The sequence below is a fragment of the Manis pentadactyla genome, chromosome 11 (genome assembly GCF_030020395.1).
Source record: "Manis pentadactyla isolate mManPen7 chromosome 11, mManPen7.hap1, whole genome shotgun sequence".
Taxonomy (NCBI): domain Eukaryota; kingdom Metazoa; phylum Chordata; class Mammalia; order Pholidota; family Manidae; genus Manis; species Manis pentadactyla.
In genome coordinates this window covers 91,056,152-91,077,087 of record NC_080029.1, presented here as the reverse complement: position 1 = coordinate 91,077,087, position 20,936 = coordinate 91,056,152, and the positions used below count along the sequence as shown (strand labels likewise).

Here is a 20,936-nt window from a genome sequence, read left to right as displayed (position 1 = left end):
AAACACAGCCAATACCAGCTCTTAACCATCATTAGGTTAATTTTAATAATTAGATAAATACTAATACTGGGTATCTATTAGTAAACACATCAGACCAGACAAATCCTGGGCACTTTATCATCATCACAACTTTCTTACGGTAAATTTCAAAATATCTGAAGTGCTTTATGTTTTAAGGCACGGAATTGCATTTGCCTAATATACAGTACCATTCCCACATCTATCCCCAGACAACCACGCTTTATGCTGGCTTCAGGAGCACTTTCTATTACTAGGAATGGTTCCTTAACTACAATTTACCGAGATTTGAAAGCTTTCATATCCTTAGCAGTTGCAAAAGTAGATTTTGAAGTACTAAGTTTTCTGGCAGAAATGCACGGTAACTAAACAGCCACCTGCCTTGGAATAAGTGTGGCAAGGTACCGAGGACACTGCATTTTCCTCAGATCCTAAGTACGTGTTTCCTGTAAAGTGAATGCAACCCACTCAACTCACACAACAGCTTAAACACAACCCTACGGCAGCAAGAAGCAATAGCGCTGACCCCATACCCTTGGAAGTGAAAAGGCCGCCAGCCAGCCCCCGGGAGGAACAGTCGCCGTCGACTATCAAGGGCCCACAAGTGCTTTTCAGGCCAAGAACCACGTGAAAAAATACCGCAAGGAAAGCTCTTCCTGGCAAGAGAGGTCCCAACAGATCACGTGCTCCAGCCGGAACCCGCCAGTCACTCCGCGGGAGCCAGGCGCGTTCTGTTACCGTGGAGACTACAGAACAAGCCACCCTGCCCTCCCAGGACAGTCCTCTTCCCAGAAGCCGTCCAGCCGCCTCCAGACACTTTCCCTGCAGCCTAGCCGCGGCGTCGTGCCCAAAAAGAAGCTGCGGAGCAGGGACAGTGTTTGCCAGGGACTGAGCTGCAGAAGCCTGGGGAGCTTCACAACAAGCACAGGCGGCGCACGGGTGGGCTCGAGAGTTCTGATCCACGTGTCTGTTCCGGCGACGCAAACCCTGGGAGAGGTCTTCCCTCACAAGGAAGTGTAACTTTGGCTACCCATGTTATTCTGCCTTCAGTAACCCTTCCTTTTCGGACCTTTCACCCTCCCGCTTCCACCCTCTCCAGGAGAGTTCCGAAGGTAAAGCAAAAATCTTCACAGCCAAGACACTACCACTTTCTTCAACCCAGTTTGAAATGATTCCTAACTTCTCCATACTCTTCGCACAGATTCCTCAACTTCGGTTACCGGTGCCCGGAGCGGTTTATGTTCCAGATCCACCAACCACGGAGGGCAGAGACCTACTTGACAATTTTACATAAGCAGGGAGCCTCATAAAAAGAGAACGAGCCAAAGGCTGCCACACAGAGGAAAAAAGAAAATAACACCTGCTCTTCCCACCTGTTTTCCCCGCCCTCATTTCTGCACTTAAGAACCACCGGTCCTTTGTTTACCAAGTTCCCACTCTTTCACAGGTCACTTCCTCGCCGTACTTCATCATTAAACTCACGCTCCAGCCTCAACCAACTTGCCCGGAAATTAGACTACAAGAGACGTTTGCACCAGGTGTCAAAACGCTGCACACAGCGCCTCAGAAAAGCGACGTCAGCACCATTTCCCTCGGAGTTTTGGAACCCCTAGACCTGAGCTCTAAAATGCAAACCACACAAGCACAGCTCTCGACCTGAAGCCCCGCACCCGGCTGGAAGTCGTCACGCGGATCGTACCATGCGGTGCGGCACCCCACGCACGCGAGGGCAGGGCTGCGCCCTGGGCGCTTCTCACCCCGCCCGCCTCGTGGCCGCTCTCTCTGGCGTCGATGTTCCCAGTTAGTTCGCTGCGCGATGCGGAAGTGAGGCCGGGGACGCGGGCGAGGTGACATGCGCAGCCTCGCTCAGGGGACCATACGCGCGCGCCAAAGGCAGCTAGCCCGGCGCAAGGCCCGGCCTGGCCGGGGCGTGCGAAGATCGCTCAGCAGAACGCTTCCCACACCGTTAAAATCCACAAGAGCTTCAAACTCTCGGAAACTCCAATCGGGCCAGTAACTAAAGCAACGCCCTCCACCCAGGCCCGAGAGTTACCGCGCGGGGCGTAACTGGCCTCACCCGGAGTCCTTCACATCCCGCTGGGGGCGGGTTATTCTGTTCAGTTCGCACACCGTGTGTCCGCTCCAGCTGAAGAGCGTGCGCGCGCACCGGACGTCCACGTCACCGCGCACGCGCTCCTACCCGCTCGGAGCCTGCCGCGCAAGCGCAAGAGGAGGCGCGAGCAGCACCTCCCTCGCCCCTCCCCCAATACCAGGAGGCCAAACGGCCCCGGAGCAGCGACAAGACCCTTGGGATCCGCCCCTGGAGCTGAAGCCGCTGCCTTTCCGAGTACCAGGAACCAACAAAAGCCTGCTGAAGCTTCCAGAATCAAGAAAGGCGAGGCAGGAGGAAAGCACCTCAATTCCCTCAGCCTCGCAGACGAAGCCTTCGTGAAAACTCTGAAACCTCTGCCCGCGGGCTTTCTCAACTGTGTCTTCCACCGTTTCCCTAGGGCTCCTCGCGAGCCCCGCCCCTGCCGCGCCCAGCCCCACCCACAAGGGGCTGCGCGGCCCCCGGGGCTTCACGAGCCCGTCAAATGAAACCGAGATCTTCCTTCCCGGTGTGCTGTGGGCTTCAATAGCGCCAGGACGTCGGGAAGCAGTGAAGAAAAGCCCTTGGAATAGGTGGTCGAATTTACAACATCGACGACGGAAGACCACTAGGAAAGTAGGGAGGAGACCGAAAACCTCCCTGCCGGGTGGTAAGGAACAAAGAACAGTTGTCACTAACTTGCCTGATAAAAAATATGTCCTGATAAAAGAGTAAAACGTGGAAACAAGAATTTTGCACGATAGAAAGTACTGTGTAAGTTTTAATGCCTTGTTCCAGAGTAAAACGTGGAAACAAGAATTTTGCACGATAGAAAGTACTGTGTAAGTTTTAATGCCTTGTTCCTCTGTTTTCAATTTTTGTTCAAGATACTTAAGCTATGGAGTGCAAAGAAAAAAAATTGCTGAGTTACCTACTGTGTCAGGCACTTGCTGTACTAAGTTAACCAACAATATTTCTCCCAACCAAACATCAAAAATTATCTTCCTTCTTCCCTACCCTTTACCAACCACTCTTTTCTTCTATGCTGCTAAAGCTCCAGTAAAAAGAGTTATTTAAAGTGAGAAAGAAAAGAGACAAAATAGAAGTAGGTAGTAAGCAGTGGTTTGTGTTTCCAAACTGTTTTCTTTCATTCTCTTAGATGAATCACCAAGTCCTGAGAACCTACTTACATGCTAGGTGACTTCATACAAAACACTATGGAGAACGAGGAAGTTGAAGGTGCCAAGAAGAGGAGGTTTATCCAACAGGACTGATCTGAGCTGGACTCCAGGCATATTAGGAAGCATCTTCTTTCCCTCCATTCTGCTCTTCCTGAGAGGATATGCCATTATCATGGGAAGAAACTGCTGGAATTATTATGGACTGGAAAATACGTAGGCTAAAGTTTACAGACTTCTGAGGTTGGTCTGAAAACTCCATTCAGACACTGTCAACAAGAGCATTAATAGTGCAACAAATGAATACCAGCAAGATCCTAGGCAAAACTGAAAAGTAACAGTTTCTTTGATATCTTCCTCCTCTTCCCTGACCACAAGAACCTCTTTCCTGCAAGCTGCCTTGTCAGCATCTCCCACCTCATCCAAGAATGTCTTCCACTCAAGGATCTAAGGTTTCCTCATATAAAATTTCCATTTTCTGAGACATTTGTGTTGATTTAGCATTAAAGCATCTGATCCTAAGGTGTAAATGACTGAAGACTGGTTAATAACCATGCCTAGTGGTAGCTACATCCCAAAAGAGATTTTAACACAAGGTAACACAAATGTTATCTCTAATTGGGAATCTGTGAGGACACCCTGCGGGAGAGGGAGAATGGAGATTTTCTTCTGCTACTTTTTCCCTACCTACATCAAGCAAACATACGAAATGCCAGGTACATTAAAAAACACCAAACTTTCAAGATTCAGCACTAGATCTCCTTGTGGGAGAGAGAAACTACTTGCAGTTTTTCAAAGTGGAGTCTTCCAAAGGTCTAGAGATATACTATCAAGAATCTGAGCACTTATATTTTTATATATAAGAAAAATAACAATACTGTCGCACCACTTCAGTGGGCCAGTTTTAACATCATGCTAGTTAGTACCAAATAACCACCTCATTTTTTGCTTTTTCAACTAACCATTTTTTTAAATGGTTACATTCAACTTTGCAGTGTTTCTCAAACTGGGACCCTTGGTTGTGTTCTTTGGATATATAAGAATTCTTTTAAAAGGCATCCTTATATAACCCACGTTTTAAAACTACATATAACAAGGTAACTGCTAAAATTGATGCTCTTGAGTTTCACCTCTTGGATATTCTCTCATTTCAGTTATCACAGCCCACCTTGTTGGTCCAGCCTAACACAAATCTTTCCCTTGGTTTTCCTTGGCTGAACTTTCAAAGAGATTTTACTAAATACTAGGAGGATGGGGACAGAGAATTCATGGAATATAAACAATCTGTCCCAGAAGGTACACAGTTTTGATCCAAGGTTCTATAAACACATAGGCCCTGTCCCATTTACATGGACATTTTTCCTATTCAACAAATAATTGACCACCTTGTATCCGCTAAGTATAGGGGAAAGACTGACACCTTGTGCATTGTTCAGATGTCTACACTAAAACCCCAAAGAGTTGGCACAAAAGAATCCACCAACAATACAAACTATATTCCTTATCCAATCTATTCAGATCCCACCTTCTCAGTTCCAGTTTATGGAAGACACACCTCTCTCAAATGCCTAAAAGAAAATGACTTCACTCTTCAGATAAGACCATCACCACCCCCACAAAGCTCCTGAGTTGTGGTCTTGTTTACAACATTTTAATACAATAAAGATCATTCTTAGAATAAGAGCTACATACAGACTGCGTTACAAAGGAGTCTTTGTTTTTTATAGAAAGTCCTTCACTAGCCATAGCCACTTGTGTGCTATACAGAGGGGGGGAAAAAGAATCATAATAGCTTATATATGACTGTCCTTGCCAATCATTTTTTAGTACTGAAGCTAAAACCAACTCGTGTATTGAGGAGCAGCACGATGGGCTCCAACATCTCAAACTTGAATTAAGGAATTAGAAGTAGCAAAACCCTGCCCTCAAGGAACTCACAACCTACTCAATGAAGAGCTTTAAAAGTTTCTTAATCAGCATACTAATGTGATTAAAAGCATATTTTAGAGAAGGTCTGTTAAGAGAAGTTAGGATGGAAAAGAGAATAGAAACATGATGGTATGTTTTCAATATTTATTAAGAAATACCATTCCCTCTTGCTGCCGCCTATCTCAAGCCCACACAATCATGTCCCTTACCTTTTAGCCAAGAAGTACTTCCCAAATACCTCAAATCTAACTCCTCTTCATCCTCAATGCCTAAGCACAAATGTCACTTCTTCAAGAAATTTTCCTTAACCCACAGGATCAGAAAAGGCCTCCCTCTTCTATGTTCTCATAGTATCTGTATTTCTTTATAGCACCAACCACAACTGTAATTATTTTTAAAACTATGTACTGGCAAATGTCTTGCCCTCTAGACTGTTAGCTCTATTCTATTCCAGTGCATAGCACAATGCCTGGAACAGAGCAGACACATAATATTTGTTGAATAAATGAGTATGAAACCATAGGTTCCAGTTTTCCAGATCAGTCCAACTATCAAATATTGATTTAAAGTCCAACAAGGTGGGACTTGGAAAACAGGGCCATAATATATTTAACCATACTCATGTTATAAAAGCAAATAAGCATCATGCTTTGGCTAAAATTTTCCAAAGGGGAAGAAATATAATTAGAAAAAATAAGTATCAGTGACTCTTAACCAAAGTTATTTCTGTTTACAGAAATGGATAAATATTTATTGACATGGCAGATGCTTTAAAAGATAATATTTTTCTAGGAAAGTCTAGTTACTTATTGGCTGCCTTTTGCCTGAATGACTTTCAATTGAATATTACCTAGAAAAATCAACAAAGGCAAACAGATTCTTTGCATTGGAAGAAATGTTATGACTCTATAATTTACCACCTGGTAATAAAAGCAGCAAGTTGTAATGGAGACTGCCATCTGCCTATACTTAACTACAAGAAAAAATTAGTAAATATCTTCAAGATAAAAGGACACTGTAGTAACAAGTGAAACTGTTTTGTCGAGGTCTAAAGGAAAAACACTCAGAAATCAGTAAAATAAATCAAGTTCAGAAAGCCAGTTTCAGAAGGATTACAAAATGAAAAAAAAAAAAGATCTAAAAGAAATGTAGACAGAGTTTTTAATGTACTACTAGCCCTTAGAAGAAATGTCTTATCTAGGAAAATATAAAGGAAGAACAGGAAGAAGTTTACCTAACTAAGCCTAGAGTTGCAGAGATTTAAACACCCATGAACACATGAGAACAGAAACTACAACCACTGGCCAAAGAGGACTGGAAGACAGTAAGTAAACTGCAAGGCTGGAATTTGGCAAGAATCAAGAAGCTTGTGACAAAATAATACACTGAAAAAGTGTCTGGAAATGCACACGGAAGCAGCCATGCTTGCTTTACGTGCAGGGCACTACTGCCTCATGGATATGAGCTCTGGTGGTGAACACAGCAGTTCCTAGACTACTGGGACATCACAGACCAGTAGAATTTCCCAAAAAAAGATTTAGATAACTATCATAAGATGACAAAATTTTTATCTTACAAAGTATACCATCTACTATACCAGTCTTTCTTAAAATAATGGACATTTTTAATCTAATAGTAAGTAGCAGATGCTCAATAAATAGTTGTTGTTCAAGTGACCTTGGGCTGGATCCTCTTGTTCTGAAGTGTACTTTGGGAACATCTGGCTGAACTTTAATAAGGTCTGTAGGTGAAGTTCTTGTATTATTCTTACAACTGCTTTGTAGTGAGATTGTTGCAAAGTAAAATTAATTTTAAAAAATAAAAATAAATGGGTATTTTAAGACCAAAAATCTAGGAAAAATATCTCATAATGAATAATAGTCTTTTCTTTTGAATATTTTCAATAGATGAAAAATTTACTGTATCATCCTTATTTTGTGATATACTCATGAAAACTTTGTGGCAGGTATTTACAAATGACAATTAGCCATATAGCAGGCTCCCTGGATAGCTAAGATTTGGTCTTCTGAAAAAGAAAAAATATACAATAAGCCTAGGATGGGATATAAGTCACCTTGCCAAGAAGTCAATTGTCAGCCTCTCCTCATCAGTAACAACAGAGGAGAAAAAGATGTTAGCCAGGAGACCCCCTAATCGAGACTAAAGGACAGCCACGTAATTAGCAAACTACTTTGAGTGTATGTGGAGGAAGAAGGGGTGGTTCTCAAAGCAGTACAAAAACATAACTTTTGTACTATGGCAAGACAGAGCTACATAAGAACAATGTAGTGACACTAAAAACGAAGAACCACCCACCCAATTGCTGCATACTTAAGAAAACCGGTGACACGTGGTGGCAAAAGAAGAAGCAGGTCAAGCACACTTAGTTTAAGCTGGGCTTCAGGCATATCAGATATAAGGGGAAAATGGGGGGGGGAACCTTGCTTTATTTGAAAAAGTCAACATAATGGAGTTTTAAATATGACCTAAAAAATAAACATTGTAAAGGTACTTTATAACCTTCACTTTTACTAAAAATGTTAGCTGTGATCTAACCACTGGAGGGCAGGGAGCACCTGTTAAAGGAGAGGGAAAGCTGTATTGCAATAGAGAATAAAAAGATTATTCAGCAACTTGCATGCAGTGTATTATCCAAATTACACAAATACAGACTATAAATTGTAGAGATTATACAGGGCCAGGGGCAATATTTTTCATCCCAGGATTAGGTCCACCCAATATTCTCTGTTATCTAAGTGCAAGTGAAATAAATAAGGATACCATCAGTTAAATAAATATTTGTTAAGCACCAACTATGTGCTAAGCACTGAACCAGGGAAAAAGGAATTAATAAAAACAAGTCCCCTCAATGAAGCTCACATTCTAGGTGAACAGACAGGATTATCACAGTGCAAAACTTGTTGGCAGTTTGGAAAAAAGCCTTCTAGAAACATTGTACGAATGCATAGAGGTTAGGGAATCTAGAAGGATTATAGGGAAGAAAAGACTTTTGAGCTGGGTCTTGAGGGCAAAATAAAACTCATGATGGAGAAAAGGAGGACATTACAGGCAACTGCTATACAGTCAGTAAACAATGAATTACAATAAATTATCCAAAATTTGGAGATAGGGCTGCCTTTATGAAACACTGGAGTACAGATCAATAAATCAATGTAAGATTTGTACTGTGTATAAGTAAACTACCCTATGAAATGGAATTGGATACTTGGGAACACCTACAACTCCATGATGCTCATGATACATATACATTCACTCATTCAAACATGTAGATCCCTGCTTTGCACTATCAAATATTTATCAGAGGTATAGAAAAGAAAAACTACAGAAGCACAGCAGAAGGAGGAACTGTCAATGAAGAAGGAAATGTCAACTGTCATTGAATTATCAAGTAAATAAACGATATATAGAAGTTGACAATGCAAAGAAGGGAAGGGCATTCTAAGCAGAGAGAACAAAGAACAGCATATTCTGTATATAAAAGAACACAATATTCATTAATTCCTTGAGTCAAACATTTATTGAGCATTTACCATGTATAGATCCTGGAACACAAAGACAAGACATGATTCCTGCCCTCAAGAGCCTGCAATCAATTATCAGACAACCACTTATCACATAACCAATAATGAATTATAACAGCAAAAAAATAAAGAATGCTATTATTATGGCTCTCTGTCCAGGGTGCAATAGAAGCACAAAGGGCAGCTAAATTGAACTGTGGAGGTCAGAGAAGTCATAAAGAAAGTGAAGAATAAGTAGAAATTAGCAAGTCGTGAAAGAGCAGGGACAGGTGAAGAAAAACATTTCAGACAGAAAACAGCCTGTGTGATGACAGAAGAACAAGAGAGGGAACATATTCAGGGAACACAAGTACTGTAATACCACTACAATTAAAAATGCCCACGACCTAGGAAGGAATGTTAACTATGAACTAGAAAAGGCAAAAGATCCATATTACATAGCACCTAGAAAGCAAGACTTGGGAATTCATCTCAGAAAAAAGAGTCATTCCAGGAATTATAAGTAGATATATGACATACTCAAACTTGTGTGTTTTAAGAAAATTACTTCTGGCCACTGATTAAGACAGTGTGGAAGACAAGAGGACTAGAAGCCAATCAGACTTCTCTCCATATCTACCTACATAGTTGCTCACATCAGAAACCCAAGTCATTCTTGACATCTTCCTCTTCCTTACCTGCTCGCTGTCTACTCAATCACCAAATTTTCCTGTTCATTCTATATCCTGACCTTCCTGACAATATGCTCTCTAAGCACCACATACTTGTCCTTATTAGAACTTACCACAGGTCTAATTGTATTTATTTGTAAACTCTTTCACCATCTTCTCTCTCTCCCTCATCCCAACCACCCCTACAAACTAGACTGTAAGTTAGGAATTGCATACTTTTTAATCTCTACATTATACCCTCAGCTCCTATTACAGTACCTGGCACTTGGAGGCACTCAATTTAAAATATTTTAAGTCCATATGTTTCATTCCACCTCCACAGCTCCCACCCTAGTCCTAAACACCAACAGCTCTTACCTGGACTACTACAACAGACTCATCTTTCTCTCTCAAGGCATTCATTCTAGCTCTCCTCTAATCCATTCTCCACACAACATCAAGCGACCCTTCCTAAACATAAATCAGTTAATGCCATATCTGTCATTTATAACCTTCCACTGGCTTCTCATTTCATTCAGAATGAAATCCAAATTCCATAATATAGTCTACAGATTTCTGCATTCACATAATTCTCCTCATGACTTACAATACTCCAGGAATACTGACTGCCCTATTTATCAAACACTCCAAACCCTTTTCTAACTCAGGGCCTTTATGCCACCCCCTACTTTTTTTTTTTTTTTTTTGCCTGAAATGTTTCCAGTCCCCACAAATCTAAATAGTTAACATCTATTCATCCTTTAAGTCTGTCTAAATGTCACTTTCTCAACAATGCTATCCCTACCCCCAATCTAAATTCTTCCTCATAGTACCCTGTTCTGTTACATCACACTTATCAATATGTATAATTATTTATGTTCATTTAATGTCTATCTCCTCCACAAATAATAAAAAAGCTAACATTTACTGAGCATTTTATACCTATTAATTCATTTAATGCTAATAACCAGTGAAGCAGGCACTACTGTTATTTTCATTTCAAAGATGAAACTGGGGTATGGAAAGAATTAAGTAATTTTCTGTAGGGTCATAAAGCAGTAAGAAGTCAAAATTGAACCCAAAGTTCATTTAATTATTATGCTATAGAGTAAGCTTTGAAAGAACAGAGTAACTAAGTCTATTTTGTACATCACTATATACTTAGGCATGGTGCTAAATATAAAGAAGGCATTCTCATATTTGCAGAATAAGTGAATGAGTAAATAATGAAAAGGCAAATGATTAGATTTAGAGGCATAAACGAGAGGGATAAGAATAAAATGGGTTACAAAGAAAACAAAAGCACCAATTAGAAAAGAGACATGCAGTCCCGTATTTACTGCAGCGAATAGCCAATATATAAAAGCAACCTAAGTGCCACCAAAAGATGGATAAAGATGTAGTATTTATATATACAATGGAATATTACTCAGCCAAAAAAATAGAATGAAATTTTGCCACTTGCAAAAAAAAAACAAACATGGATGGACCTTAAGGGTATTGTGTAAAGTGAAATAAACCAGGCAGAGAAAGACAAATATCATATGATTTCACTTATATGTGGAATCTAAAAACAAAACAAGTGAACAAACAAAACAGAAGTAGACTCAAAAACAGAGAACAGACTGTTGGTTGCGATGGGGTGGGAAGGAGCAAAATAGGTGAAGGGATTAAAGAGGTACAAACTTCTGATTATAAAACAAATTAATCATGGGGATGAAAGCATAGTGAATATATATAGTTGATAATATTGTAGTATCTTTGTATGATGACAGAAGGTAACTACACTTACGGTAAGCATTTAGTGATGTATACAATTGTCAAATTGCTATATTGTACAGCAGAAACCAATATAATACTGCATATCAACTATTCTTTAATTTCAAAAAAAAAGAATAAAATGGATTAGAGGCAATGATGGCATCAATTTTGGACATGCTGAATTAAAGGCAGCTCACACACATCTTAGGTCACAACTTCTTAATTAGAAGACATACAGACCTCTAATGCATCCATGGAAGGGCCCTAGGAGACCCAGGAACAGCCTAAAATGGTATGCAAAATTTGGTGTACCTGTGCACTTTCCTGAGGAGAGATACATATACCCTTGATCGAATTCTTAAAGGGGTGTGTGGTCCCCTAAGTATTTAGGAAACATTGATCTAAGTGGAAATGTCTGATAGGTATTTGGGGATAAAGGTATGAACTTCAGCTAAACACAAAGATTTGGGAAGTAACTGAAGCCAGGATTTGGAAAAGTTTCCCCAAAACGTACAGAGAATGAAAGATCTCAGAGGTTATGGCCAGAACCCTGGCAAAATAGAGGAAAAATGGTAAAAGAACCTGGGGAGGAAGAAGAGAAGATAGTCACAGAGGTAATCAGATAAAAATAGGTCAGAGTAGCATCGCAGAAGCTAGGGAGGGAAGAATGTCTCAAAGAATTAAGAATCAGTCAGCAGGGCCAAATAACCAAGGAATCAAGGATTAAAGAACAGAAAAATGTGTTCCAGGAACTTCACACAGTTCCATAAATTTGAAACACAAAGTACAATAGTACAATAAGACATCCAAATGGCCAGAACATAAATGGATATCAGGGTCCAGTACTCAAGAGAAAGAATCTTTTTAAAGATACAGATTGGGAAATCATCAGTGTATCTGGAAGAATTTAAATGAATGAAATTGTTCAGGAAATACATGTAGAGGTAGGGCTCTAATCTGGAATCCATGAATGATCTTGGGGGTGGATGTCCTAGGAAACTCCTAAAATTGAAAGCAGAAGTTTGTGTAGTGTATATACGTGCAATTTTCTAGAGAGTCCATACATTTTATAAGATTTTCAAATGCATCTATGACCTCCCCAAAAAGTAAAGAACCACAAAAGGTGAATGAGAAAAGAGGAGGGTCTAGCTAGAAAGTAACCTGGGAGAGCATCAACAGGTAAAAGAAACCGGAAGCTTATTAAATGGGATTAGCAAATCTAAAGAACTAATGTGTTTAGGGAAGAGAGGCAGCCTGCATGAAAATAAAAAGAAGTTTAGTATCATATATGCTATATAAATATTTCTCAAACTTTTCTTACTGTGATTCACAGAGAAAAAATATACTACTAACAAACATACACACACAGGCTACTGAAGAAATTTTCATAATAATATGACCTTGATTCTCTAAAATGTTCATGTCTAGAAATGGGAGGTAATAGACTATAAAGAGTATGTTATTTAAGGTCTTGGGCTTTTGTTTCTGCTTTTTAGTTGTTTTGCAATATCTCTGAATTTTAGATATTTCTCTCAAATTATTTCAGATACATATGTATATAAAAAAAAACATTTCTTAACTGATTTTTTCTTTCGAAAACCAAACTTAAAATGTCCCCCTGGTTATCCTATCCTTTCATCTACCCTTGATCCCTTTCTTGCTACTCAAAGAAGTAAAAAGAGGAAGGAGGTCAGGCAGATAAGATCAGCAAGAACAGGAGACACATCAAGGCCCCAAACAGTAGGATTGGTTCCTACTGAGAGCAGGATTTCTGAGATAGGATCTCAGAGTAGGATTTCTGAAATGGCAGCCCCAAAAATGCACAAATTAAGAGATGAAAGCTTCAGAAAGACAAAAGCAGATAGATCAAAGCAGTTCCATCAAGTGGTTAAGAACAAAGATTCTGGAGTCACAGTGAATCCCAACTCTACCATTTCCTGATTGTGTGATTTGGCCAACTTACTTAATTTCTTTGTTCTTCAGGTTCCTCACCTTTAAAATGGAAATAAAAGTTCTTACTTGAAGAGGTGTTAAGGTCATTAAATGAGATAAAAATAAATGTCAAGCACAGAGAACAGAACATGTGCCACAGAGAACAGCACACCAACAATTATTCAATAACTGTTAGCCATTGCTCACTGTTATAACTTTAATAATAAAATATTCATCATTATTTTTAAAGCAATTACATAAAATAAACAAAACTTTTAAAAAATGAGTTCAACCATTGTGGAAAGCAATATGGAGGTTCCTCAAAAAACTAAAAATAGAAATACCATTTGACCCAGGAATTCTACTCCTAGGAATTGACCAAAAGAAAACAGGTTCTCAGATTCAAAAAGACATATGCACCCCTATGTTTATCGCAGCACTATTTACAATAGCCAACATATGGAAGCATCCTAAGAGTCCATGAGTAGATGAATGGATAAAGAAGATATGGTACATATACACAATGGAGTATTATTCAGCCATAAGAAAACAAATCCTACCACTTGCAACAACATGGGTGGAGCTAGAGGGTGTTATGCTCAGTTAAATAAGCCAGAAAGAGAAAAACAAGTACCAAATGATTTCCCTCATTTGTGGAGTATAATAACAACGAAGCAAAACTGAAGGAACAGAACAGCAGCAGACTCACGGACTCCAATTAGGGACTAGCAGCTACCAAAGTTGAGGAGTGCAGGAGGGTGGGTGGGGAGAGAAGGAGAAGGGGATTGAGGGGTATTATGATTGGAACACACAGTATAAAGGGGGGTCACGGGGAAGACACCATAGCACAGAGAAGACAAGTAGTGACTTTGTGGCATCTTACTACACTGATGGACAGTGACTGCAATGGGGTATGGGGAGACTTTATAATATGAGTGAATGTAGTAACTACAATGTTTTTGATGTGAAACCTTCATAAGAGTGTACATCAATGATACCTTAATAAAAAAAGATAAGTCTTAAAATAGATTTTGCACTTCCTTACAAAACACTAGTACAACAGATTTGAAAGTTAACATTCCTTAAAAATCACAACTCTAAATTAATCTAAGAGCAGGAATTGTCTTACATTACATCACATGATGTACATATATTTAATTAAATGCTTTTCTACAATAGCAAGACAATTAGTATTTTACTAATTATCTCTGAACCCTAAATTTAAGTTTTATTTTCATTCTGAATATCGATGTTGTTTTTCCCCTTTACTCCCACAATCTCCCATTTAATTAAAATGCCTTTAAAGAAAACCAAGAATTTTTAAAAATCACTATAAAGTATTCTAAAAACAGAAAACTTCATGATTATTATCAAAAAAGCAATAATCAAAAAATAACTTTCATTAAAAAAAATAAAAAATAAAAATAAAAATAAATAACTTTCATTTATAGAGCAAAACTCATTTTAAAAACTCATATTTGTATTATTCTTATCTTTTTAAGGTGTTTCTGATGTGTCTGTTTTAATCCACCTCTAACAGGCTTAAACAGCCTCTATGAAAAATCCATTTTTAAACATTAAGTAAACAATCATAACCACACATATAATACAACAAGAAGGAACAAAGGATTATACAGTTTCCACTCAATCCTAAAAAAGGATTTTGTACCATATCTAAACTATGAGTATACCTAGCTTTCCTGAATCTCTGGGGATAAACTCCACCTACTTAAAATTTCATGGTCCTCTATCAAAGCTTCCTACAACCTCACAATTTCTTCAGAAAATATTTCTCTGCCTGGTTTATTTCACTGAGCATAATACCCTCTACCTCCACCCATGTTGCTGCAAATGGTAGATCTGTTTCCTTCTTATGGCTGAATAATATTCCGTTGTGGGTATGTACGACTTCATCTTTATCCATTCACCTACTGATGGACACTTAGGTTGCTTCCATATCTTGGCTACTGTAAACAGTGCTGCAATAAACAGAGGGGTGCATATATCTTTTTAAATCCGCTATTTTGTTTCCTTTAGGTAAATTCCTAGGAGTGAAAATCCTGGGTCAAATGGTATTTCTGTTTTTAGTTTTTTGAGGAACCTCCATATTGCTTTCCACAATGGTTGAACTAATTTACATTCTCACAATATAGGAGGGTTCCCCTTTCTTTACATCCTCACCAGCATTTGTTCTCCCATCCTAACTGTTGTGAAGTGATAACTCACTGTGGTTTTAATTTACATTTCCCTGATAATTAGCAATGGGAAGCATTTTTTCATGTGCCTGTTAGCCACCTGAATTTCTTCTTTGGAGACTGTCTGTTCATATCCTCTGCCCATTTTTTAATAGGGATATTTGCCTTCTGGGTGTTGAGGCATGTGAGATATTATATATTTTGGACGTTAACCCCTTGTCGGATATGTCATTTATGAATATATTCTCTCCATACTGTAGAACTTCTTGTTCTACTGATGGTGTCCTTTGCTGTACAGGAGCGTATTAGTTTGACATAGTCCCATTTGTTCATTTTTGCTTTTGTTTCCCTTCCCTGAGGAGATGTGTTCAGGAAAAAGTTGCCCATGTTTATATTCAAGAGATTTTTGCCTATGTTTTCCTCTAAGAGTTTTATGATTTCGTGACTTACATTCGGGTTTTTGATCCATTTCAAGTTTACTTCTGAATGGAGTAAGACAATAATCCAGTTTCATTCTCTTACATGTAGCTGTCCAGTTTTGCCAACACCAGTTGTTGAAGAGGCTGTCATTTCCCCATTGTATATCCATGGCTCCTTTATCATATATTCATTGACCATATATGCTTGGGTTTATACATAGGCTCTCTAGTCTGTTCCATTGGCCTATGGGTCTGTTCTTGTGCCAGTACCAAATTGTTTCGATTACTGTAGCTTTGTAGTAGAGCTTGAAGTCAGGGAGTGTAATTCCCCCCACTTTACTCTTCCTTCTCAGGATTGCTTTAGCCATTTGGGGTCTTTTATGGTTCCATATGAATTTTAGAACTATTTTTTCTGGTTCATTGAAGAATGCTGATATTTTGATAGGGATTGGATTGAATCTGTAGATTGCTTTGGGTGAGATGGTCATTTTGACAGTATTAATTGTTCCTATCCATGAGCACAGGATAGATTCCCATTTTTTGGTGTCTTCTTTAATTTCTCTCATGAGTGTCTTGTAGTTTTCAGGGTACAGGTCTTTCACTTCCTTGATTAGATTTATTCCTAGGTATTTTATTCTTTTTGATGCAATTGTGAATGTAATTGTTTTCCTGATTTCTCTTTCTGCTAGTTCATCATTAGTATACAGGAATGCAACAGATTTCTGTGTGTTGATTTTGTATCCTATAGCTTTGCTGAATTCAGTTATTAGTTCAAGTAGTTTTGGGGTGGATTCTTTAGGGTTTTCTATGTACAATATCATATCATCTGCAAACAGTGACAATTTAACTTCTTCCTTACCAATCTGGATGCCTTTTATTTCTTTGTGTTCTCTTGACTGCCGTGGGTAGGACCTCCAGTAATATGTCGAATAAAAGTGGGGAGAGCGGGCATCATTAGATTAAGTGTCTAAATAAGCACATTTTTCTTAGAAAAAAAATAAGTTCATATTCATATGTAATTTTTCACAAAAAAACCTAACAACAGAAATTCATAAGTCTAAGAGCTCTTCATGTGGCACATTAAAAAAAAAATTGTACAGGTCTTTCCTTAAATAAATAAGTAAAAACTCTCTATAAACTCTCTACATAAACTCTTGATCTCTGCTTTTTTTTTTTTACCTTTTCTCTTCTAAGATGAGATCAATGCTGACATAAGTAGTCAAAATAGTATGATCTAAGGGCTGTAGATATGTCATCAAGAATGATTTACCTCATAGACCTGCCTCCACCAAGCAAGATTTTTCTCCCAGTAGACTTTTTTATTGGATTAAAGGAGAAGATGGCAAACTACTACAGCCCACAGACCAGCCAGGGCATTCTATGTGTTTTTTTTGTTCTTTCTGTTTTTTAGATAATTATTTTTTATTGAAGGGTAGTTGACACACAGTATTACATTATTTTCAGGTGTACAACACAGTGATTCAACATTTATATACATGATAATTCTAGGTGCCAGCTATCACCACACCAAGTTGTTACAATATTTTGACTATATTCCTTATGCTACACATTACATCCCGGTTACTTATTTATTTTACAATTAGAAGTGTGTACTTTTTTTTTTTTTGAGAGGGCATCTCTAATATTTATTGATCAAATGGTTGTTAATAACAATAAAATTCTGTATAGGGGAGTCAATGCTCAATGCACAATCATTAATCCACCCCAAGCCTAATTTTCGTCAGTCTCAAATCTTCTGAAGCATAACGAACAAGTTCTTACATGGAAAACAAATTCTTACATAGTGAATAAGTTACATGGTGAACAGTACAAGGGAAGTCATCACAGAAACTTTTGGTTTTGCTCATGCATTATGAACTATAAACAATCAGTTCAAATATGATATTCGTTTGATTTTTATACATGATTTGTATGTGGATACCACATTTCTCTCTTTATTATTATTATTTTTAATAAAATGCTGAAGTGGTAGGTAGATGCAAGATAAAGGTAGAAAACATAGTTTAGTGTTGTAAGAGAGCAAATGTAGATGATCAGGTGTGTGCCTGTAGACTATATGTTAATCCAAGCTAGACAAGGGCAATAAAACATCCACGTATGCAGAAGATTTCTCTCAGAACAGTGGGGGAGAGGTTCTAAGCCTCACCTCTGTTGGCCCCCAATTTCTCACCTGATGGCCCCCCTGCGACTGTGCCTGTCTTAGGTTGTTCCTCCCTTGAGGAATCTTACCCGTCTCTGGCTAACCAGTCATCTTCCAGGGCCATACAGGGAAATGTAAAGTTGGTAAGTGAGAGAGAAGCCTTATTGTTTGAAAAAGTTAGCTTTTTACTTCTTTGCATATTTATGCCCTGTGGCTTCTTTGCCCAGCATTTGTCTTGAGGTGTCTTTACCACTTGGAAGAATTATGATACTCAGTAAATTTGATATGAGGCACGAATTCAATTTAAGGGTTGTAATTAGGAAGGAAGAAGAAAAGCTATAGAAGTAGCAAGCGGAAGAAAACATGGGAAGATTAATTGTTTCTTTGACATATCTTCTTGTAGAGTAACTTCAGCATGTGTAGGTTTTAAACTACTAATTAAATTGTGCACACACATTAACATAATAGGAGTACAGTTACATAACCAAAGCATACCTATAATTACCAGCCATCTCCAGTGAAACCAAGAAAACCAGTTAGGCACCTTAGGCATTTGTGAAAACTTATCTATGATATGGTGGATATTGTCCAACTGAACTTGAACAGTCTGAGAGAAATCAGACAAATTAAAACAACCCATTCCTGGGGACTCTTCACATCCCATATCTTCTTTTAACAATAAATAGTCTGTAGTTGCAGGATTTTGGAGAGCTACAATTTGTACTTCTCCTAATTCCTGGTTGAGTTCCAACAGTATAGATCCAGTCAAATTTGTTCTTTTACTGTATGCACAGGCCAGCTTAAAAATCTCCTTCTTCATTCCCATGGCAAGTCCAGGAACCGGTGGGATGAGTGCATCTACACCTGTAGCAGCACATGGATCTTTGTTGGGGTTTTTTGATGATCGTCTTCTGGTATGAGCCTTCCAGAGAGTGCTGATGTTGGAAGTTCTTTTTCATATCGTATCTTAGTTCATTTTCGGGGTAGCCAAATTAGGCTTTGATCCTCTGTATAAACACAAACAGACCCTTTTCCTACACTTTTATATGCCCTTTATGCCATTGTGTAGAACTTCTTGGAGGTCACTACACAGAAACTGCTTTTTTGTTGTTGTTGTTGTTATCATTAATCTACACTTACATGATGAATATTATGTATACTAGACTCTCCCCTATACCAGGTCCCCCCTATAAACCCCTTTACATTCACTGTCTATCAGCATAGCAAAATGTTGTAGAATCACTACTTGTCTTCTCTGTGTTGTACAGCCCTCCCCTTTCTCCCACCCTCCCCATGCATGCTAATCTTAATACCCCCCTTCTTCTTCCACCCCCTTATCCCTCCTTACACACCCATCCTCCCCAGTCCCTTTCCCTTTGGTACCTGTTAGTCCATTCTTGAGTTCTGTGATTCTGCTGCTGTTTTGTTCCTTCAGTTTTTCCTTTGTTCTTATACTCCACAGATGAGTGAAATCATTTGATATTTCTCTTTCTCCGTTTGGTTTATTTCACTGAGCATAATACCCTCCAGCTCCATCCATGTTGCTGCAAATGGTAGGATTTGCCCTTTTTTATGGCTGAGTAGTATTCCACTGTGTATATGTACCACATCTTCTTTATCCATTCATCTATCCATGGACATTTAGGTTGCTTCCAATTCTTGGCTATTGTAAATAGTGCTGCGATAAACATAGGGGTGCATCTGTCTTTCTCAAACTTGATTGCTGCGTTCTTAGGGTAAATTCCTAGGAGTGGAATTCCTGGGTCAAATGGTAAGTCTGTATTGAGCATTTTGATGTACCTCCATACTGCTTTCCACAATGGTTGAACTAACTTACATTCCCACCAGCAGTGTAGGAGGGTTCCCCTTTCTCCACAGCCTCGCCAACATTTGTTGTTGTTTGTCTTTTGGATGGCAGCCATCCTTACTGGTGTGAGGTGATACCTCATTGTAGTTTTAATTTGCATTTCTCTGATAATTAGCGATGTGGAGCATCTTTTCATGTGTCTGTTGGCCATCTGTATTTCTTTTTTGGAGAACTGTCTGTTCAGTTCCTCTGCCCATTTTTTAATTGGGTTATTTGTTTTTTATTTGTTGAGGTGTGTGAGCTCTTTACATATTCTGGACCTATGTGTTTTTGTACAGCCCATTAGCTAAGAGTGGTTTTTACATTTTTAAATGGTTGAAAAAATCAAGAGAAAAATGTTTCATGCTGTGAAAGTTATATGCAATTCAATTTTAAATGTCCATAAATAAAGCTTTATTAAAACACTGCCACACTTACTTGTTTATATATTTTCTCTAGCTGCTTTTACAATGGCAGACTGCTATGTTTACAGGGCACCACATATGGCACTCTAATGGTTTTGCACTGCTTCTCAGGGTACTATAAATAACAGTAATGAAGTTATAATTTGACAGCTTTTTGAGCACTATACTGCTTGCCATACATTTTATTTTTTATTACCAGTGCAGTCACAGCAAATCAAACCAAGAACAGAAGACAAAAACGGGCTTCAAATATCACTTTTAAGATACAATGGAAGTGTAGATAATCTTGATATCAAATTAGGTAGAAAGCAGTATGTTTATTATGCAATGACAAATACAGCTGTTCTGAAAGAATGCAATATACATCAACATTACAGAGTGAGCACCCATATTTCCAACAGGAAAACAGAGAGAAATTAGTAAATTTAAATAGAATATCTCATCACATCTGAATTTCTTCACAAAAATAAAAATAACAATGCAAAGTACCCTTCTGAGTTACTCATTTGTCAGCTAAGCAAGGAAAGCCTTTTACCAATGATAAGTTAATCAAATCCTGTTTGTAGCAGCCAAAGAAATATGCCTAGATAAAATAAATTTGTTTAATATTATAAGCATTTTGGCAAGAATGTAGCTCAATCAGCTAAAGACATTGGTAGAAACATCAACTTAAAAACAATTTTATTAATTAACTAAAAAAACACACACAATAGGAAGGCAAACGATTTTGAGTTTTCCTTGGCTTCTGGTGAGCTGACAGGGTTACCAATACATATCAGTTATTGCTGTGT

General features: G+C 38.6%; 1 protein-coding gene and 1 long non-coding RNA gene across 18 annotated transcripts in view; one reads left to right on the top strand and one right to left on the bottom strand.

The window, feature by feature from the left end:
• The window catches only part of MGA (MAX dimerization protein MGA), a 209,433-nt gene that overhangs the window by 122,204 nt on the left and 66,293 nt on the right, over window positions 1-20,936 (bottom strand). For 11 of the 17 annotated variants that reach the window (XM_036923769.2, XM_036923777.2, XM_036923776.2 and 8 more), the window contains exon 1: window positions 2,096-2,225. The exons of 2 other annotated variants lie outside the window; for them this stretch is intronic. The gene's annotated coding sequence lies outside the window, so the exon portion shown is untranslated. 4 more of the 17 variants (XM_036923771.2, XM_057488710.1, XM_036923772.2 and 1 more) reach the window with 4 other exon arrangements.
• LOC130679570 (uncharacterized) lies at window positions 2,750-3,808 on the top strand. The gene is made up of 2 exons (XR_008992574.1): window positions 2,750-2,881; window positions 3,267-3,808. It is a non-coding gene; the product is annotated as an uncharacterized LOC130679570 (long non-coding RNA).